Here is an 18,724-nt window from a genome sequence, read left to right on the forward strand (position 1 = left end):
TAAAGCAAAAAAATGGCAGTCAAAAATATGTCAGTGATAAGACCATTGCCTAAAAACATGCATTTTACATAATCTTCAAAGATCTTTAATTTGTCCAAAATTGAACCTGTTTTTTCTTATGCCTGACATTTATAAAGAAATAGAATTCTGATCTAGTTTCCATGCTTCATTGCCTCTTGGTTGTCTTCTAATTGTCCTGATTATTTAACAGAGAGGACACATGCTGGAACGCTCTGAAATCACACAACCGTTGGGAAAGAAGACTTTAGCTACTTGAATCAAAGTCAGTCAATATCAAGAAAAGTATCTCTATACACAGCTCTCTACAAAAGTTCTTTCAATTAATTCAATTTCAATAAATTATCCATGCTCCATATAACCAGAACTTCCAGCTTATACCAATACTGAATTCCACAGTGAAGGAATTTTCCTTTTTTTTTGAATAAGGACTAAATCTTGTTCATTTGCACAGTCAAGCAACTGGATAGAGAAAACAGCACAACCTATCTGGCACATCTATACTGTTCACTAGTTTTACAATAACTCCTGGAAACAGATTTTGCATGGACATATGCATAGAAGATCAAGTGATAACAGATATTATACATGTGCTCTGACATGTGGCAGAGTGCATGGGAGGCATCTTGCATTCTTGCATCTCCTGGTGGAATTATGAATTTTGGAACAATCCAACCACTTCTAAATTCAGTTTCTGATGTGTACGGCGTACTTTCCAAGAGATACGTTAAGGCCAAAGTCACAGATGTATTTGTTCTAATTGACAAAGCACTCAGTCATTAGCTGCTGTTGGCATAGAGATCTGGTCTGTCCAGTTTCTACACAGATTTGGGTCACCAGGAAATCCTGGTCCTAAGCCATGTTTTAGAAAGGTACTTGTTGTGCTGTCTGCAGCCAACAACCTGAAAGTGGGTGCTAACCCCCAGCACCCTGAAATGGGTTCTCTTCCTCAACACCTTTTCCTGGCTGTGTATATAGTTCTCCTAGAAAAACCTCTGAAGATTCCACTTCAGTGAAGGGAAAATTTTTCCAGATATCCAGTACTTAGGAAAATTTGGGGTATTTATGTGGCCGTTCAAATCAATCAGAACTGTTCTCTGGCAGCAAATTATCCATGTAAATAGAGTTTTTAAGGAGACGCTATTCACAAAGGTGTAAATGCATTGCTGGAACTTAATGTAGAGACTTTTATGCCTTGGAGGATACATGCTGCACTAGGGCACGTAGTTCCTGGATTCCAGCGGATCTGAGGGTGTACACTGGAAGGTGCTTCCAGTGGAAGAACTTCCCCCTCACCATTTTTAAATAGCTAAAATGTACAATAAAGGCCAGACAGTTTACAGCATCCACAAGAACTACTCAATTTATAATAAAATATTTTTGTCAAGGAGCAGCAAAGACCAGCCTGTTTGGCCTATTGACCATCTGGGAGGAACGTGTGAGCCCAGAAACGTCAGAGCTCACGGGAAGGAAGCAGTCCTGCAGGGACTCAACACTGCGAGCAGAGTCCAGGGCTGGTCCACTGGCTCCTTCAACAGCACCAGACCCAGCAAGCAATGTACCAGGCTCAGGCACTCTGGCCAGGAGCAAAACAGATGGCATCAAAGACAGGGGTGGACAAAAGGCTGCAGCATGTATCCAAAGTCCATCAATGAGTCAGCAACAGAGACAGGAGACAAGTTGCAACTTCTGCTCAAAAGGTCTACCCAGGAGAAATTTCCAACAGCACAAACCTTAGGCCCACCAAGAAACAGGGCAGAGAAAGGGCTGGAGATCAGCACACCTGAAAGGTGGGAACTGATGGCTCCAGGCTGAGGTGGAATGGGGCTCCTGGACCCATAGGCTGTTCTGGGAGGAGGCCTCAGTTTAAGCTGGACAGAGATGTTGAGGCTGAATGGTGCCCTCAGAGTCCTGACAAAGTTGTAATTAGACTTAACATTCTAAAAAGAAGTTAAAATGAGATGTCAAATAACTGGTACATAAATTGTTCAAACATAATGATTAAACTGTTACGATACGACTTTACTCACTATTTATTGATGCACTGACAAGAACATGTTACAGTATGTTTTTCAAAACAGTCATTAGACAGCAAATGAAATTATACTGGTGTCTCCACTCATTATTTAATTTTGCAGGTATCCAAGTTAGGAAAATGAGTTGCATGAGAGGCCTAGCTAATTAGCAGTTTTGCTATCTGGCATAACCAAGTTACATATATAGAGCTTTTACCCAGAAGAAGTGCAATTGATTGGATAGTTGAACACAGACATGATAACTTGCTTAGCAAGAATATATAGGGAAGTGCTAGCACTGATTTTGTATAAAGAGTTTAGACAAATCGCCCATCCGATTAAGTTGTAGTAATAATAATGTCAACATTTATGTCTTATTGATGTAGAATTGAAGTAAAATATACAGAAGTGATTTGCATAGTCAATAAGAATTTTGTAAAATACTAATTCTGTAGCATCAAGGAAGGAAGAAATGCTTGGAAAGCAGATATATTAAAAAGCAGTATTCTTAAAGTCTGATAAACAGTTTTACAGGAGCTTCCTGGCTAGAAAAAATGGGTTAAGCAGGCTTTTGGCCTGCTGCTCTAGGTCAATGTGCCTGTGCTGGGAAAAACTGTTTTAATTTAACAATAAGGAAACAAAAGCCTGTGCTTCTGTTGAATGATACCTGACAAGTAAAACAATAAACCAGCAAAAGTACTACTTGTTTAATCTATCCTATCTAGTAACAATTGACAATGCCCTTACCTATGGTTTATTTCAGTATCATCATATACTTATCTACAGGAAGCGCCATACCTGGCTCAGAAAAATATTTTAAAGATATTTTTTATTTTGGCTTCCTGGGCTTGTCAATAGCCAACAGTAGACATGAGACATGAATAAGTAAATCCTAAAAAGAACACTAGTCCACATCTTTTCTGCTGACTTTATCTGATATTTTTTTCTACTTTTCCTTTTTCACTAAATATTGTGCTATCACTAAGATGCTTTTCACTATTTGGGAAATTTGACAAACCAAAACTGTAACATAAACATTTTCAGAAAGGTAAACAGGTATATTTGTTTCCCAAAATCAGCTGCTCTCAATGAGATTTACTGAAGAGAAGTGGTTACAAATCTGTGAACATTTTAGGAAAATAGTGACACAATGACCTAGCATATATGAATATATACTTGTCAGGCAGAAATGAAAAGTCAGGCTAATAGATAAAAAAAGAAAGAAATGAGAACAATATATTTATTTTGTTTTCCTAAGAAAATTAAGCACATATAAATAATACTTGTCTGTTTGTCTACTGGAATATTCAGATGTATCAGCTAAATCTGATAGCCAAATTTGATAAAGTATGGGAGGAAGAAGCTATTAAATTCCTACAAATTTATTGAAAATAATTTTGTTCATTTAATTGCCCTTTATATTTCTCTTGTAAAAATTCTCCAGATTTTAGTTTATATCTGCATTAGCTGTAAGAAATGGCACTGACATGGCACAGTTGCTGACTGGGAATATTGTGAAAGAAAACAGAGACTGAGGCAGGATTCAGTTCAAGGTTTAAATACCCAAAATACAATCTGAACATAAATTGGTATATTCCCAGGCAGTACACAGCAGGCAGTGTTGCTTGGGTTAGGGAAGCAGAAGAGTCATTCCATCCAGCCCAACAGAATCTGTGACTGGTCACTGAGCTGATGCTGATCAGAAAACCCAGAGATCCCCACTGGGTTCAGCAAAGAACCCAGAGATCCCCACTGGGTTCAGCAAAGAACCCAGAGATCCCCAATATTCAAAGCACATTTTCAAACTTTAAAAACTTGTACTGAAAAATTATGATAATTTTATCATACCCTTACAATGAGCCCTTCTGTGCAAAAATTTCACGGTCTGATAATAAGAAAAGGAAGTGCAAGGGCACAAAACTTATAATTAGAATTTTTTGAGAATGCATTTAGTAAAACAAGTTATGTACTTGCATAGAGTTAACAAGTCCTCCTTGACATATATGGTATTTCATAGACTCAATTATGAAATGCAGTAGCATTCATAATAACTCTTTCAAAAAAAGAAGTTTAGTCACTGTCCTGCCTGACTAGAGGCTACAGTCACGCTTACTTCAAACAGCTCAGATTTTTAAATCTTAGATTAATTTTTCAGGTCCGACACCATAATTAGAATCTCCTTAATGCCCTTCATTAGTATAAAAGTCACAGCATCTTGTTATAGACTAACTTTCTTATGCAATTGCCCAAAACTATTATAAAAAGTCCTCTAGGAATTGGTTCTGTTTTATCTGTGGTAATGAGTCTTCTATACTGTCTACATTTTCACACAGCAGTTAGGAAGCTTTACTATGTGACTTCTGTTTCCCTTGGGCTCTATTTCAACTTATAACAGCACATGGGAATGAGGAAGTTTTCAAGGTAACAGATTCTGTTAACCTCAATAACATGAAAATTTAGAGAAGGATTCTACTGGCCAAAGAATACTTGCATTTAGCTTTTATGTTTTTTCTTATTTTTAACTAGGGTAGCAAAACTTAATAAGTTCCGAATGTAGAAAAAGAAAGACACATAAAGACACTAAGATAAATAACTAAAAGTAGAATTCATGTTTCTTCCTACTTGTGCAAATTTGTTAATAAAATTTACACTTCACAGATATACTTGTATCTACTATAATGCACACTGTGTTAAAGACAAAGAATATTATTCTTTTGGTGATTAACACATAAGCAGTATTTGTTTACTTTGACACCACAGTTTCACTCTCACTTCAATTATCTTGCAAATTAACAGTTAAAAGAAGAAAGTTTGAGAGAATATTGTCTTCTAAGGAATAAAATGCTGCAAAGTCATCTGGAAAACATGCAGACAGTGCATTTACAGCTACTATAACCATGGTCAGTATGCACTTTAAGGCAGAGCTGAGCTGTAAGACAAAAAAATACCTATAATAAACAGTCTAAAAAATTATTCCAGGATTTTCCCCAAATAATAATAAAAACAATAATCATAATGCACCATTCTAGAGAGTTAAGCTAGGGCCATTTTGCTGGGGTGAATTTTTCCAGAGAAAGTATTCCAAAAACAGGGCACCAGAAAAAAATTCTCTGAAACCCCTATCTTTAATCCTCACAATTCTGCTGTAAAGTGCTGATGCTCTTCGAAGTGTCATGCATACCAAAGGTGCCCTACAGGGCAGTTAATGGGAGCAGTTGCTTTCTGGTTTGAAAAAACACACTTTCTCAAACTGGGATTATTATGGGTTTGAGGATTGTCAGTGAACAGCACCTATAAAAATGGAAGCAGAGCACTAACAGCAACCTGCACTTGAGGCTACTTAAGGATTATGTAAGCCCTTGAAACAAATGGATGGAGGTTAAGTCTTTGAAATTTTTAGGATGTCTTCACAGACTAATTTCAACTGAGCTTGTTGACAAAACTAGGGAACCCCACCAGCATAAAGCAAAGCAACCACCTTCATCACAAGTTGTACATGAACAAAAAAATTTTTTTGTGTGTTCACTTTGCATGAAAAAGCAGGGGCAATTTGTCCACTTAGTAAAAGTGAATTCACACGACTTTAGTATCCCCAGTTCTTTATCCAAATGGTGCATAGCATTACTTCATACTACTTCATGGTATTGCTTATTTTTTTAGGATTAAGTAACAGCAAATATTTTAAAAATCTATGTATTTTCATTAACTACTTCACAAATGTGGGGACAATAATGAAATAAAAAAAAAAAAACTTGTTAAAAGAAGGTGAACATAAGCTCTATATGAACAATTGTGCAACAGAAAATTAATTCAGAGCAGCTTTGCAGAGGATATGAACAGGGCAAATGGTAGCTAAAACCTTATGGGATCTTACACATGAGCACCCTCATAAAAAATTATGCTGAGTACCACAGCAAAATCCTCTGCATTGTCTTTTAGGGCAAACCAAAGGGTTTTAAAGCAGACATATAGATATAATTCATGCCTCTACAAAGAGAAAAAAATCAAAAAATTAAATTGGGAAGTTAAGATGAAGAAATCATGCTTGCTTATTACCTAAAATATCCCATGGGAGAGCATTGATTTTAATATATTTTGCAATTTAAATATAATTAGCATGATATTAGCAATTCCAACAACAAACACCTAAATTGGCAATTCAAAATGCTGACTTGATTTAATTCTTGTTCAGCTTAAACATATGACTTAGAAATATTGTGCTCTTTTGTTTAATAAATTGCTATATTGTAATAGAGAAGACTTCTATAAGACATTCTATATCCTCAAATACAAGTAAAAATGGGAAGCTGAAGGTGCCAAGTGTTGCAGACATCATTTGTGAAAAATCCTTTCCTTAGGATTTTTCCTCCTGAGAAGCCGAGAGGCCTCAGGAACAAAATGTAATCAATGGTTATCTGCTGCTGTGGAATGCAACAGGTGGATCTGTGATTGGCCCATGTTAGATGTTTGTAATTAATGGCCAATCACAGCCCAGCTGGCTCAGACAGAGAGCTGAGCCACAAACCTTTGTTATCATTCCTTCCTATTCTATTCTTAGCTAGCCTTCTGATGAAATCCTTTCTTCAATTCTTTGAGTATATATTTAATGTAATATATATCATAAAATAATAAATCAAGCCTTCTGAAACATGGAGTCAGATCCTCATTTCTTCCCAAATCCGAAAACCCCTGTGAACAACGTCACAGCCAAGTATTTCTCCAAAGGTATTTTTCAACTTTGGTCAGTTCCCAGAATTCAACTACCACTGTTACTTTTTTGGGGATGAATGAAATGACTTGTAGCTTCTCTCAATGCTCCTTTTGGAGACTGGCTTCATGGACACGCTTCACTGTGAGGATCAGCACCCCATGACTGCCTCACCCAATCTGTGTTTCTGTTTCTGCTTCTCCTTATTTCTCTGTTTCTACTCTTTCAGTGGCCTTGCAGTGTGCCTGCCAGCACCTGGACTTGGAGCAGGTGTCTTGCTGCAGGGTGCAAAACTGCTTCAGTGGCCTGGGAGCACCAGCTAAGCCTGGCACGTCTCCATCATTCCCTCTTCAGTCGCTGTTTACTCATGAGAAGCCTCAGCTTGGTGGTCCACTCTTTGCAGGAGATGCAGCAAAGGGAGCAAACACTTTGCCAGCGCAGACAAGTGGTTTCTCTGTTTTTTCCTGAGGGGGTCTTGCCCATTTCTCCAACCAGCACTTTATTCCTAGCCTTTTCTAATTCCCAGGTACTTGCTTACTTCCAATTCTCTTCCAAGCTTTTCACTTTTTTTTTAGTTTTAAGAAAATAATTACATGAGTCCAAAGGGACACACATTGTGTTTATGGTTTTGTATCTGTATACATTAGGGAACTACCATTTCTTTGTTTTGACTTTCATATCAAACCAAGTTGTCACCCCTCCTATTGATTCCAGCTGTAAAAAGATAACTGTTTAAGTGCCAATTAAAATATGACTGTGGAATCACATAATTGTAAAATCAGATAATCTGTGCCCTAATTTAGCTTTCATCTTATTAAATTTATTTTTTATGGTTGGGTAAATTTCCACTTGCTTTTTCATATGCGGGTGAGGGATTTTTCAAACAAATATGATATTTGCAAAAGCATATAAAAATTATACAGACACTTTAAAAAATAGTTAATGTTTTTAATGTTTGAAAGCCCTGGTAAAAATTACTAGATTGAAGCAAATAATAGAAACCAATTGCTCAACTTATATTGTTTGTTTTCCCCGCTGCTAATTGATTCTTCATGTCTATTCAAATAAGCAAATTTAAAACTTTAAAATCCCTCTTTGGACTGATCACAGTTTTCTACATATATTAAACATTCACTCTTTGAGTTGGGAATGATGAGTTGTAATTAGCTAAATTAACCATCCTCACGCATATGGCTGATGGAGAGAACTCTTCTGATGACAATAATTAAAAATACACCTGAAGTTTGTATTTGCATGTTCCAAAAACTGAAACTGTAAATAAAGGCTTTGGTGACTGTATGCCACCAATATGACAACATTTTCCTGGAATGTGATGCAACAAAAAAAACAATCTGACCATATAAATTCATATAGTGATCTGAATTATTATTTCACTTTTTTTTTTTAAAGTAAAAACAAAGTACCCTCCACCTCATCATTAGGGTCTTGCTCTGGCTTGACTATAGATGGTAAAGAAAATTTACCTAACAAGATGAAAAGACTGATAGTTACATTTCTGTAAGTCACTTCAAGTTCATTTTTAGAGTTTTCAAAAGGCTGAAGAGGCAGGTATGAGATAGCATTATTTTGTATGCATTAAAAGATATCAAATTTTCTGCATCCCTCCAAACTTCTCAGATGTTATTCTAGGAAGGTGTGGTGTAAAACTGTTTTGTCGTGACAATTTTTCATGAAAGGTCTGCATTATTTTATGACAAGTTTAACAAATTTCTTTGGTGTTGAACAAGCTTAGGTAATATAAATGAAGAAAAAAAATGCAATTAGATATGAACTATTAGGAAAACGTCTGTTGATTCACAGCTGTTCATATCTTCTTCTTAATTAGGTCTTAATTAAAACGCAAATTTAATTAAAAGCATTGCTTCTATCAACATAGAAATTGCAGCTTTACAGAAATATGAACAACGGTGCTCAGTAGCATCACTTCAAACGCACGTGTTCTATGTAAAAACCCTTAATATTGTCAGAGAAGAGGCTGACATGAGAGGCTGTGTCAGGGCACGGTTTGCTAATGCCACTGAGCACGCAGTGACATGATACACAGAGTGGAGTGACACAATGGCTCGTGTCAAAGAACCAGATGTAGCACTTAGCGTACGTCAAGGTACATTGAGCTTGTGGGAACATCAGCATGCCTAGAAGCAAGATTAGATCATCACAGTATGAACTGAAAAGAGTGGACTGTAACAGTCAGAAAAAATCTCGTTTCATGTAATGTAAATAACTATCATTTACTTTTAAATATCACTGGACTCACTGGGATTAAATACATGTGTCTTTAAGCTAGTCTTCATTGTAAACAATGGCTTCTGCTCCTTCCAATATCTTTTAAAAGAAAAAGTTTGCTATTTGCTAGTTCATTTGCAACACTCTATCTGTGATGGGGCAGAAGGCTGCAAAAAGTTAAAGCTGGTGAAGGGGGTGATATAAATGTGACAGGGAGTCACTAGATGTCACTATTGCAAGCAGGCTTGTGCTCCTGTTTATCCAAGAATAACAGGGCATGCAGCTTGGGGAAATTCTTTTGCAAAAGTGCTTGCTGGCAGGTGTCTTCTTCTGAATTTAAAATAAAGTGCACATTTTAATGGTAATAATGATAAACACTAACTGTCTATCAGCAAAGTGATAAACAGTTGATAAAAAGGTAGTTAATTTCATGGTTTGCTTTTTACAGATTGTGTAAAAATACAAAGTGTAAAGGTCATGGTGGATTATTGGTAAGGACTGTAAAACACTGACAGGTAACAGTGTGATCAGGGAATGAAAAAGGAAGGTGTATTTATGAGATGCAATATTTTGAAAAGCTTTGAACAGCATCTGACTGAGCCTTTATGATTTCAGTCTGAATTGGAAGTTGCCTTTCTCTTGTGGGGAATAAAAGTTCATCAGCATGTTCTCCTGAGAGGTCACAGCCATTCTTTTGGAGACGAGATCGAACTCTCGGATATGAAATTCAGGGCTATGTGTTATTTGTGGTTTAATACTTGAGGGTCAGGACTAAGAAGCAGGCTTCTGAGATTTATATCTTGATTTTGCAATCAACTCTTTTTGTGGACTTCAAAAAGTCACTTATCTCCCTGTTTCAATTTCCTCATCCTGAGAGAAAGAGAATTAAGGGAAGGAGACATGACAGGATGTGAACAAAGAGAGTCTGAAAAGGTCTGGGGTTTTTTTGGTTTTTGGTGGGTTTTTTTTGGTTGGTTGGTTGGTTTTGGGTTTTTTTGGTTTTGTTTTTCTTTTGGGGTCTTTTTCCCTGGAAATGTTAGTTTTTTTTGTTCTACTTTTTTTCAGAAGGTCTTATTTTTATTGCAATCAACATTCAAAATGAATGATGTGAAGAATAATAATTTTGGGTTTCACCTGCTAGAAATTTGTGATATATATTAGCTAGGAAACTTTCAAATCATTAAAGCATGCAAATGATTCTGTAATTCATGTTGCATAATTCAGGAATCAACACAGCCAAGTGTTAGTAAAGAATAGATTTTCCCCAAAGAAATCTTTAAAATTCAGTACTATAGGCCATTGCAACTAGGAAATATGACTGAATTTAGTTAAAAATAGAGCATTTTGCAAAATGGTGTCATGAATTGTTGGATATTTAACTTTCCTAAAGGAAATTCTTATTAGTTTGAATAGGAGCCATAGTATATACATGATTGTACTACAGTTATTTTCATCATTTTGAGACTCAAATTTTAATTTGAGAATGATGTTAATGGAAAAAATTCCACAGAAAAGAAAATTAGGCATACCTATTCACTAAGATAATACTAAATACAGCTGAGCAACAAAGTGTCTTCTAAGACAAGAAGAACAATCATAAAAAGTCATAAAACTGTTAATAGTTTATGATAATTAATATTCTGATATTCTGATATAAAAATTCTTCAACAAGAAAATGAAAAATTAAATATCTAGGGCAAAATACAATTCAGTGCAGTTGAAAAGAGGTCAAAGGTTTAACCATGTTGTTTATTTCTTCTTCTTTACTGGAAGTAATTCAAAACACTTGAAATTGCTTCTACTAATTATGAAATAACCACACTATTTCATCCCTAAAATCTCCAGACTGAGTCTAGAGGAAGAACTAGAAACTAATTAACATATTCCAAATAGTCAGGTTTAATTGCGCCTCATAAAGAAACCACCTCCCCCCATGGCTTCTGGAAAATCAGTGTTTCCACTTACATGTCCAGGGCTAGAGCTAAAATAAGAGGCAATTAGAGTAACATTAAACTATTGTTTACATCAAATTAAAGAAGTTTTATGATGCAGAAACTACAGGATAAAGTGATTCTGCACAAAAAACAGCAGAATGAATGAAGTTAAGCAGAACACCGCCACAGCATCAGCTTCCTGTGAGATATACAGCATTAATTAGCTGATTCTATTAACTGACTTAGGCAAATGAGTTTGACTTTCTTAATCCCAGTTGCTTCAAGAAGTAAACACATATTATGATTTCTTTTGCTGTGACTGATGTGATGCCAACCTGGAATGTACAGGGATAAAATTATTAGCAAGAATGTCAAGTATTGGATTACTTTATGGAGCTCCTCAGACTTGGAGAATTTCTAATGGAAGCTGTTTGCTTTTAATTCCCATATTAAATCTTGGATAATTTGTGCAAATTTCAGAACAAGCACATATGAACATATGGTGTTTTAAATCACAGCAGAAGGTCCTGATAGGAGTAGGTGTACCGTAACTGCAGGGATGTGTTCTGTTAGTTTAAAATGGCTTTTATGGAATTTCTAATGAGAAGACATAAGAGGTTGCAGTTATTTCCCACATGAAAGACACTGAATACTAGCCACCTCTGCTGCCTGCTTTATCATCAAAGCTAGATCAGGAAAAGCTGAAATCTTCCTGCACAGCTGGAGCTTCAAATTAGGCAGTAAATTCTCAAGACTACAATCTTTCCTTGAGGAAAGGTTCAACCAAGAGCTTTGTGACAACAGTTTGCTGGAAAAGAAAGACTTCACGTATATAAGCAGCTATAAATAAGATAAATATACACATACATATACATTAAAGAACTACAGAGGTAATGAAATAATAAAAGATGAGACTCTCTTTCGAACTGCCATGTGAAACCTAGGCTGAAACACTCAGGAAGAATCACCTGATTTTTCAGTCCAAAGTGATTATAATCCTGGAGCAATTAATCCCTTCCACCAGCTCTTGAAGTACAAACTGCAAAGCTGCAATGGCACAGCTGGTTAGAGATACATGAGGTAACATTTTACTTAGCTCATTATGTCCACCAAAGAAAAACAAAAATACCATATATATTCCCTACTTATTTCAATAAATGCCTTAGCACTGACAGATTCTTTTTTTAATTATTATTTTACATTATAAATTTCAAGGGAAATAATATTAAAAAATCTTTAATTCTGCATTCTGAAGCCTCTAAAATGCACATACACTATCTGGACGGTCTGAAATTAATAAAAATTGCAAGCTAGGTTGCAATATTCCAGGAAAAAAATCCATGGGCTTCCATAAAAGAGGTGGTGGAGCTGTCTTTGACAGTGGATTTGTAGCCTTCAAATCAAAGTAATAATTTTGAATAAGTCATATTCATTTAAAATTGTCTGGAATAAATTGGATTCCTTTCAGCAAGTGTGAGAGAGATGATAGACATATGCAGACTTTTGTCCTCAGATCCCCTTAAATTTCATACACAGAATGTACAGTTCTCACCCTCTGATTCAAGAAGCTTTAGTGCCCATTCTTGCTTCTGTATTACATAGCTGGTCATTTTTTTACAAAGCTGGTCATTTTTTAGTGATCAAAAGTTCTATTTCTTCTCCTGCAATGAATTAATATCAAAGCAACTTAGCAATAAACTGAGTAATGGTATTTTTTCATCCATTTAGGCATCTTAGCTACAATCTTAGTCTTAAGGTAAGTGTCAAAATAGAACCTAAAAGAACATTAGATAAATATCAAGAAACTGAGCTATGAATGTTGACTGATTACTACATAAGAGAAAATCAACAAGCAATCATGAGGTAACAGTAACTTTTTAATTCTGCATACAAGGAGAAGCAGCCAATTTAAATCTCACAAGTAAGAATGACATGCAACTGCTTTTAGCTACAAACACTATCAAATTTGCTTCTGTTTATTTATACTTCTGGTACACTGAAGCAGAAAAACTTAGTTCCTTTAGGTAATGTATTTGCAAGATAAACTTCTCTGTTTTTAAACACCAGTTATCTAGGGCAACAAGTTCCTTATTCAGCAGAAATACACTGCAAGGTCTTTTCCCAAAAATTATTAGAGAGGTAGAGGCCAGACAGACACATGTACTACTGAAAAAAAGGATATTTCATGTGAGCTAGGTCTTACACCCTGAAGGTCCTGAATACATGGATGTATTCACTTCTGTTTTATTCACTGCTACATATTGTCTTCCAGTTTTGCAGACTGATTCCCAGGAATGCATCTTATATTTCAAACAAATGGCCAGCTGGACAATACTATGAAATTATTACATTGGAAAATATATTTTTTGTAATAAAAGAAACATGTCTTATAATACACATATTTTCTTGAGTCATTAACATTCCCTTGGCTCACAGTGATAAACGTTAAACAATTATCCACCCATGTACACAGACCATGTAACTTTGAAACACTGCAGAGGTAAATACGGTAAATAAAGTAAATAACTTCTTTTAGTAGTTAAACTGACACAGCAGAGAAATCGACCACCAGCTAATACTGGGATTTACTCTGCAATTTACCATGTCCAATAATCATCCCAACTTTGTCTTTTCTTTCCAGTATTTTACATGTGATGCATACTGATACTTAACCATGAATGTGTTTAGGCATATATGATTTGATTAAAATTGTTAAAATAAAACTATTTTGCATCTGTACAGAATTTCTTCTATATTACCACATCAATGGCTTAATTTCCCTCACAAAAGCAAAGGCTTCCCTGAACTGTTTCTTTTCAAAATATACTCAAATTAAAAATATTTATATGAACAAAATACAATTTTCACTTTTGAGTAGAAAACACTACTTCATGTCTATAGAAGATAGAAACCGTCTCTGTTATTAGTTGTGCTTGCATACTGGTTTTATCATAGCATTTTAATTGTCAGAATTTGGAACCAAAATACAGTTAATATGACAGTGGAGGAGAGGATGGACATGATCTGGCAATCTGCACTTATAGCCCAAAGTCCCATCTGTATCCTGGTCTGCATCCAAAGCAGTGTGGGCAGCAGGGCAAGGGAGGGGATTCTGCCCCTCCACTCCACTCCACTCTGGTGAGATCCCACCTTGCCGTGCTGCACTGAGCTCTGGGCTCCCCAGCACAGGGAGGCCATGGAACTGTTGGAGTGAGTCAGAGGAAGGCATCAAGTTGATCAGAGGTATGAGGCACCTCTCACATTAGGAAAGGCTGAGAGAGTTGGGATTGTTCAGCAAAGGAGAAGGTTTTGGGGTGACCTAACTGCAGTCTTCCAGTACCTGAAGAGAGCCTACAAGAAAGACAGAGAGGGACTTTTTCCGAGAGCATGTAGTGATAGCCCAAGGGGGAGTGACTTCAGACTAAAAGAAAGTAGTTTTAGATTAGGTTTTAGGAAGAAGTTCTTCACTGCAAGAGTGGTAAGATATTGGAGCAGAAGACACTGAGAATTTGTGGATGTCCTATCCCAGGAAGTGTTCAAAGTGTTGGATGGGGCTCTGAGAAACCTGGCCTAGTGAAAGGTGTTTCTGCCCATGGCAGGGGGTATTGGAACTAGATGATCATTAAAGTCCCTTCCAACACAAACCATTCTATGGTTCTGCAAATATTAAGCAGGCATTTTTGATGTCTCACCCAGAAATATAGTCCCTAACTTAGCACTCTTTAAAATGTGGCTTATATGGGTGCTAAAGAAGCTGAACTAAGCCAAATTCCCTTAAGTTAGATTATTTCTGAAAAGCATCACTTAAAGAGCTGGGAGCTTTATTCCCAAACATTGAAAGTACCTGAAATTATTATAATTCCTAAAACAGGGGTAGAAGAGAGATGCCTAAAGATGGTCTTTCTTATTTGTTTTTTACAGCTGAGTAGTAAGAAGCTCTGTCTGGCATTCAGTAAAATACACTGACGATACATTTAAAAAAATTTATAGCAATAAAAACAAACCAAGATGTTTAAATGAACTCTACTAAAGCACTTCTAGCAGCAGTAGTTGGAAGAAGCAGAAGAAGTAGTGTTTTCTTCAGATGCATTTCTGTACAGTGAGGATACTCCTGAGGAAGGTTTAGAACACTTCACCATGAAAATCGAAATTTCTTCATATGAAAGTGGACTCAGCACACAAAAAATATTGATTGTATGAGCACTAATTGGAAATTTTACATTCATGGTCCTCTGGGAGTAATAGGAATTGGCTATCAGAAGATTGGAAAGATATTTCACCAAGCCCACTGTGTAGAAAACAATTGTATCAGAACCCTTCCTGCTTTGAAGGCCTTTCCTGAATTGAAACCTACAGCAAGATTGACACTTTCATCATTATTTGATATAAAACTTATAAACGGAAATCCTCTGCCTTGTTCACTTGACAGTGAGTTCCATGGCAATCATTCAAAATATAATAAAACCCCTTGCACTGCTTTGAATTTCACGTTTGACAGAATACAGCTCTTGAGGAAATAGGTCCTGAGTCTCCTATTTTAAAGGTTTTTCAGAAGTTAATCATAAACATGACCTAGCAGATTAAAATCCATTCTAAATGCTGAGATAATAAGCAGTGTTGCAATACTGAATATGAATGATCAAAATTGTAGGGTCTCTGCAAAATCCTTTAAGAAGGTAAAAGCATTTCTTTGTTTCTCAAAGCCAAAATCCAAGCCACCACTCTGGCAAAATCACAACATGGTTCAACTGAAGTGACTGCAATTCTTGTATGTTTGTCAAAAGTAAATTTAAAAAAAAAAAGGGTTACATTTGGTTTTAATTTCATTTTAAAAATCTAACATTTTTTCCAGTCTGAAAAATTCAAGCTATGTGTCAGACTTTGGCAGCTCACAGGAAGAACTACTTTGCAATGAATTATTTTATAAGTAGTCCCCTCCATTATTCACTCATTTACGTGGGAAAGATCAAGAGCAGTAACATTTAGAAATCCACATCTTCACAGCAGCTTTGTTAAAATATTTAACATGAATAAGCATATAATTATGTATGGCAAAGACTTATATAGCAATATGCAACTGCTCATGTCAAAGTACTGTGCAATGTCTTGAAAGAAATAACTAAGTTGTAAATGGGCAATTTTAGTTTTTTTTTTTTTTAAATCTAAATATATACATTTGAACAGACATTTATGGTCCTTTAGTACTTCTCTGTTCTGTAAGGTAAATGAGAGCCACAGACACATATACACATACATAGAGAGAGATATACACACAAGAGACCATAATAAGTGTTTTCTAGCTCATCAATTATCTCAGATAATAAGCTTTATTCCTTTTGTATTCATCTCATTCATATGCTAAACATATTAATTTACTGAGAATTTCTAGTCTTGGCCTGTTAAGTTTCTAAAAACTGTCTGAAAATTGTGTTGGCATCGAGACAGCCAAATTAACACAAGATCTTAGTGAAGTAGGAACATTCACAAAAACTGCACCTGATTTCAGATCTTTGTGGTTTATATCAATCACACAATACCTGACCTCTGAACTATAGATCTTTAGAGAATGCAGTATACCACTGACCCAAAAAAGACACAATTGCAAGTTTGCCTGAAAAGTTCTGTCTGACAGTCAATGAAACCACAAAAAAAGATGGGTTAATATATATGTGAAATAATGAATTTCAGTTTCTGTCAGACATTTTTTCTTGTCGATAATCCTTAGCACTCTAATTGCATGGCATTTTGCAAAGACAAACAAATTACCTGCTCCAGAGTAGCTGAGCATAACAAAAACAATTATGTATCTATAATTCATGATTTCCTTTTCTAATTATTTCCCCTGTTATAGTAAACAATAAACATACATAAACAATGTAAGTTGTGGGTTTGCCTATGCTGGCATGTCAAGTTACAGCCTCTCTGAGAGCTTTAAATCTAGTAGGAGCTTGAATGAAAGAAAATTGGACTTGTACACCAGAATTTTAGAACTACCTGTAGCATGGGAGCTCACGTTCTACAACAGTGTTTTGTCCTAAAGTAAACATATTTGCTGTCAACCAAAAGTGATGTTTTGGTCTTCATGGCCAAATCAAGCATGACCTAATGGAGGAAAAAGAAATCCAGACAGTTAATGCCAGGTACTGCTCCATGTACATAGTAAAGTAGGAATGCTGATGTGTGGCTAATACCCAGCTAAGCTCTCATCCCACTGGTGTGTCTAGTTCCATTCTTAAAGTCAACCCAGGGCTCTTTAAGCTTACTTATGCCATTTTCTATGCTTATAAATCACTATTTTAAACCATTTTAATGGTCTATAATGCACTTATTCATGACTTAAAACACTTTGAACTTCGGCATCTGCAACTGTCTATGGGATAATGAGGTATGGGTTGGGTCAGACAGAGATGGTGTAAATCCATTACAGTAAAAACTACGAAGTGAAGTGATAAAAGTGAGTTTAAAGACAGAGTGCTTGACCCATAGGAAGGAGGCTGCCATTGCTATGTTGTGGAGTGGAACTATAAAAAGTACAGTAGAAAAATGGTTGGGGGTGAAGAGGGGCACAGAGGAAAGAAGACTGGGCAGAGCAAAGGTGCTTTAACAGAAATTAGATGCACTGAGGAACAGCATCTGACTTTAAAGAGGAGAACAAAGGTTGGCATTTCACATATAAGAACAAAGATGAAATCTCTGAAGAGTTTCCAGAGGGGGCAGTGGCATACTAGAAAGAGGAGTGGAAGATTTTATAAGAGGGGAAGGATAGAGGGGGAGTAGATCTGTTACACAATATGTGGAAACCCTAGACCAGGACTGCAGTCCTTTAAAACACTTGCCGAATCTAAAGATCTTTATCCAAGGAAGAGAATTTCAGGATTTAAAGAGAAGGATGTAGTGCTGAGTTTTAGAGATAGGGCTATGTTTCACAACCAGGTGATCAGGAAAGTGCAGGAAACCAGAGCACGAAAGAAGTCTTAGCCTACCAGCAGAAAAGAGGAATTGTAAATTTCTAAGAAATGAAGGACATACTGTGAGTTACATGGAGGTGCAAAACAAAGGTGCCACTAACACAGATATTTAATTCTTTTCAGATAAAAATGTCCTTAACAGCACTGTAAGCCAAATTCAGTGGTCATGTCAGAACATCCTTCAAAAGATAAAGAATCATAGAAGTCTCTCTGAAAAATTTAAACATTCAACATACATCAAAAGATCTTTGAAAGCCTGTGCTCAAGAATGAAGACTTTTCACTGTACACCAACATGAAGCAGTTATTATTGGTAGGAATACTCACCTTGCATGATGATTCATATGATTAAAATACGGAGTACTCCCAAGCACTCCCAATGAACTTGGTATATCCATTGCTAAACAGAATTTGTTACCATTATAACAACTATTCTCTGTTCAGAACGGGGACAAGATCATTGTAGAAATGATGTTAATACCAAGTTATCTTACTTTGAGAAAAAATAGAAAAGCAATAATAGAAAAGCAATATTTATATAACACTTTGCAATGTAGCTTGAAGTGGAAGTTATGCAAGCACGGTTTCATGTTTTTGGATGCCATGTACACCCACTTTTTTAAATGCCACCGTTGGGCTGAAAAGTGTAAGTTTAGTGCATTTCACTGTGTTCCTGCAGGGCTGTTTGTAGCACTGAAAGGATTCTAGTAATTGGAAAACTTGGAAGAATGGTGACTCTTGATAATGAGTCAAGAATGAAAGACACATAGCCTGTCTCCTGAAACAACCATTAAATAAATCAAAACTTTATCACTGTCCCTGCCCTCCAACACAT

At 36.1% G+C, this 18,724-nt stretch overlaps 1 protein-coding gene across 2 annotated transcripts in view; it reads right to left on the reverse strand.

Moving 5' to 3' along the window:
* Positions 1 to 18,724, reverse strand: part of CSMD1 (CUB and Sushi multiple domains 1) — a 1,059,975-nt gene that overhangs the window by 754,950 nt on the left and 286,301 nt on the right. The window lies entirely within an intron of this gene.

The sequence above is a fragment of the Zonotrichia albicollis genome, chromosome 3, assembly GCF_047830755.1.
Source record: "Zonotrichia albicollis isolate bZonAlb1 chromosome 3, bZonAlb1.hap1, whole genome shotgun sequence".
Taxonomy (NCBI): Eukaryota; Metazoa; Chordata; class Aves; order Passeriformes; family Passerellidae; genus Zonotrichia; species Zonotrichia albicollis.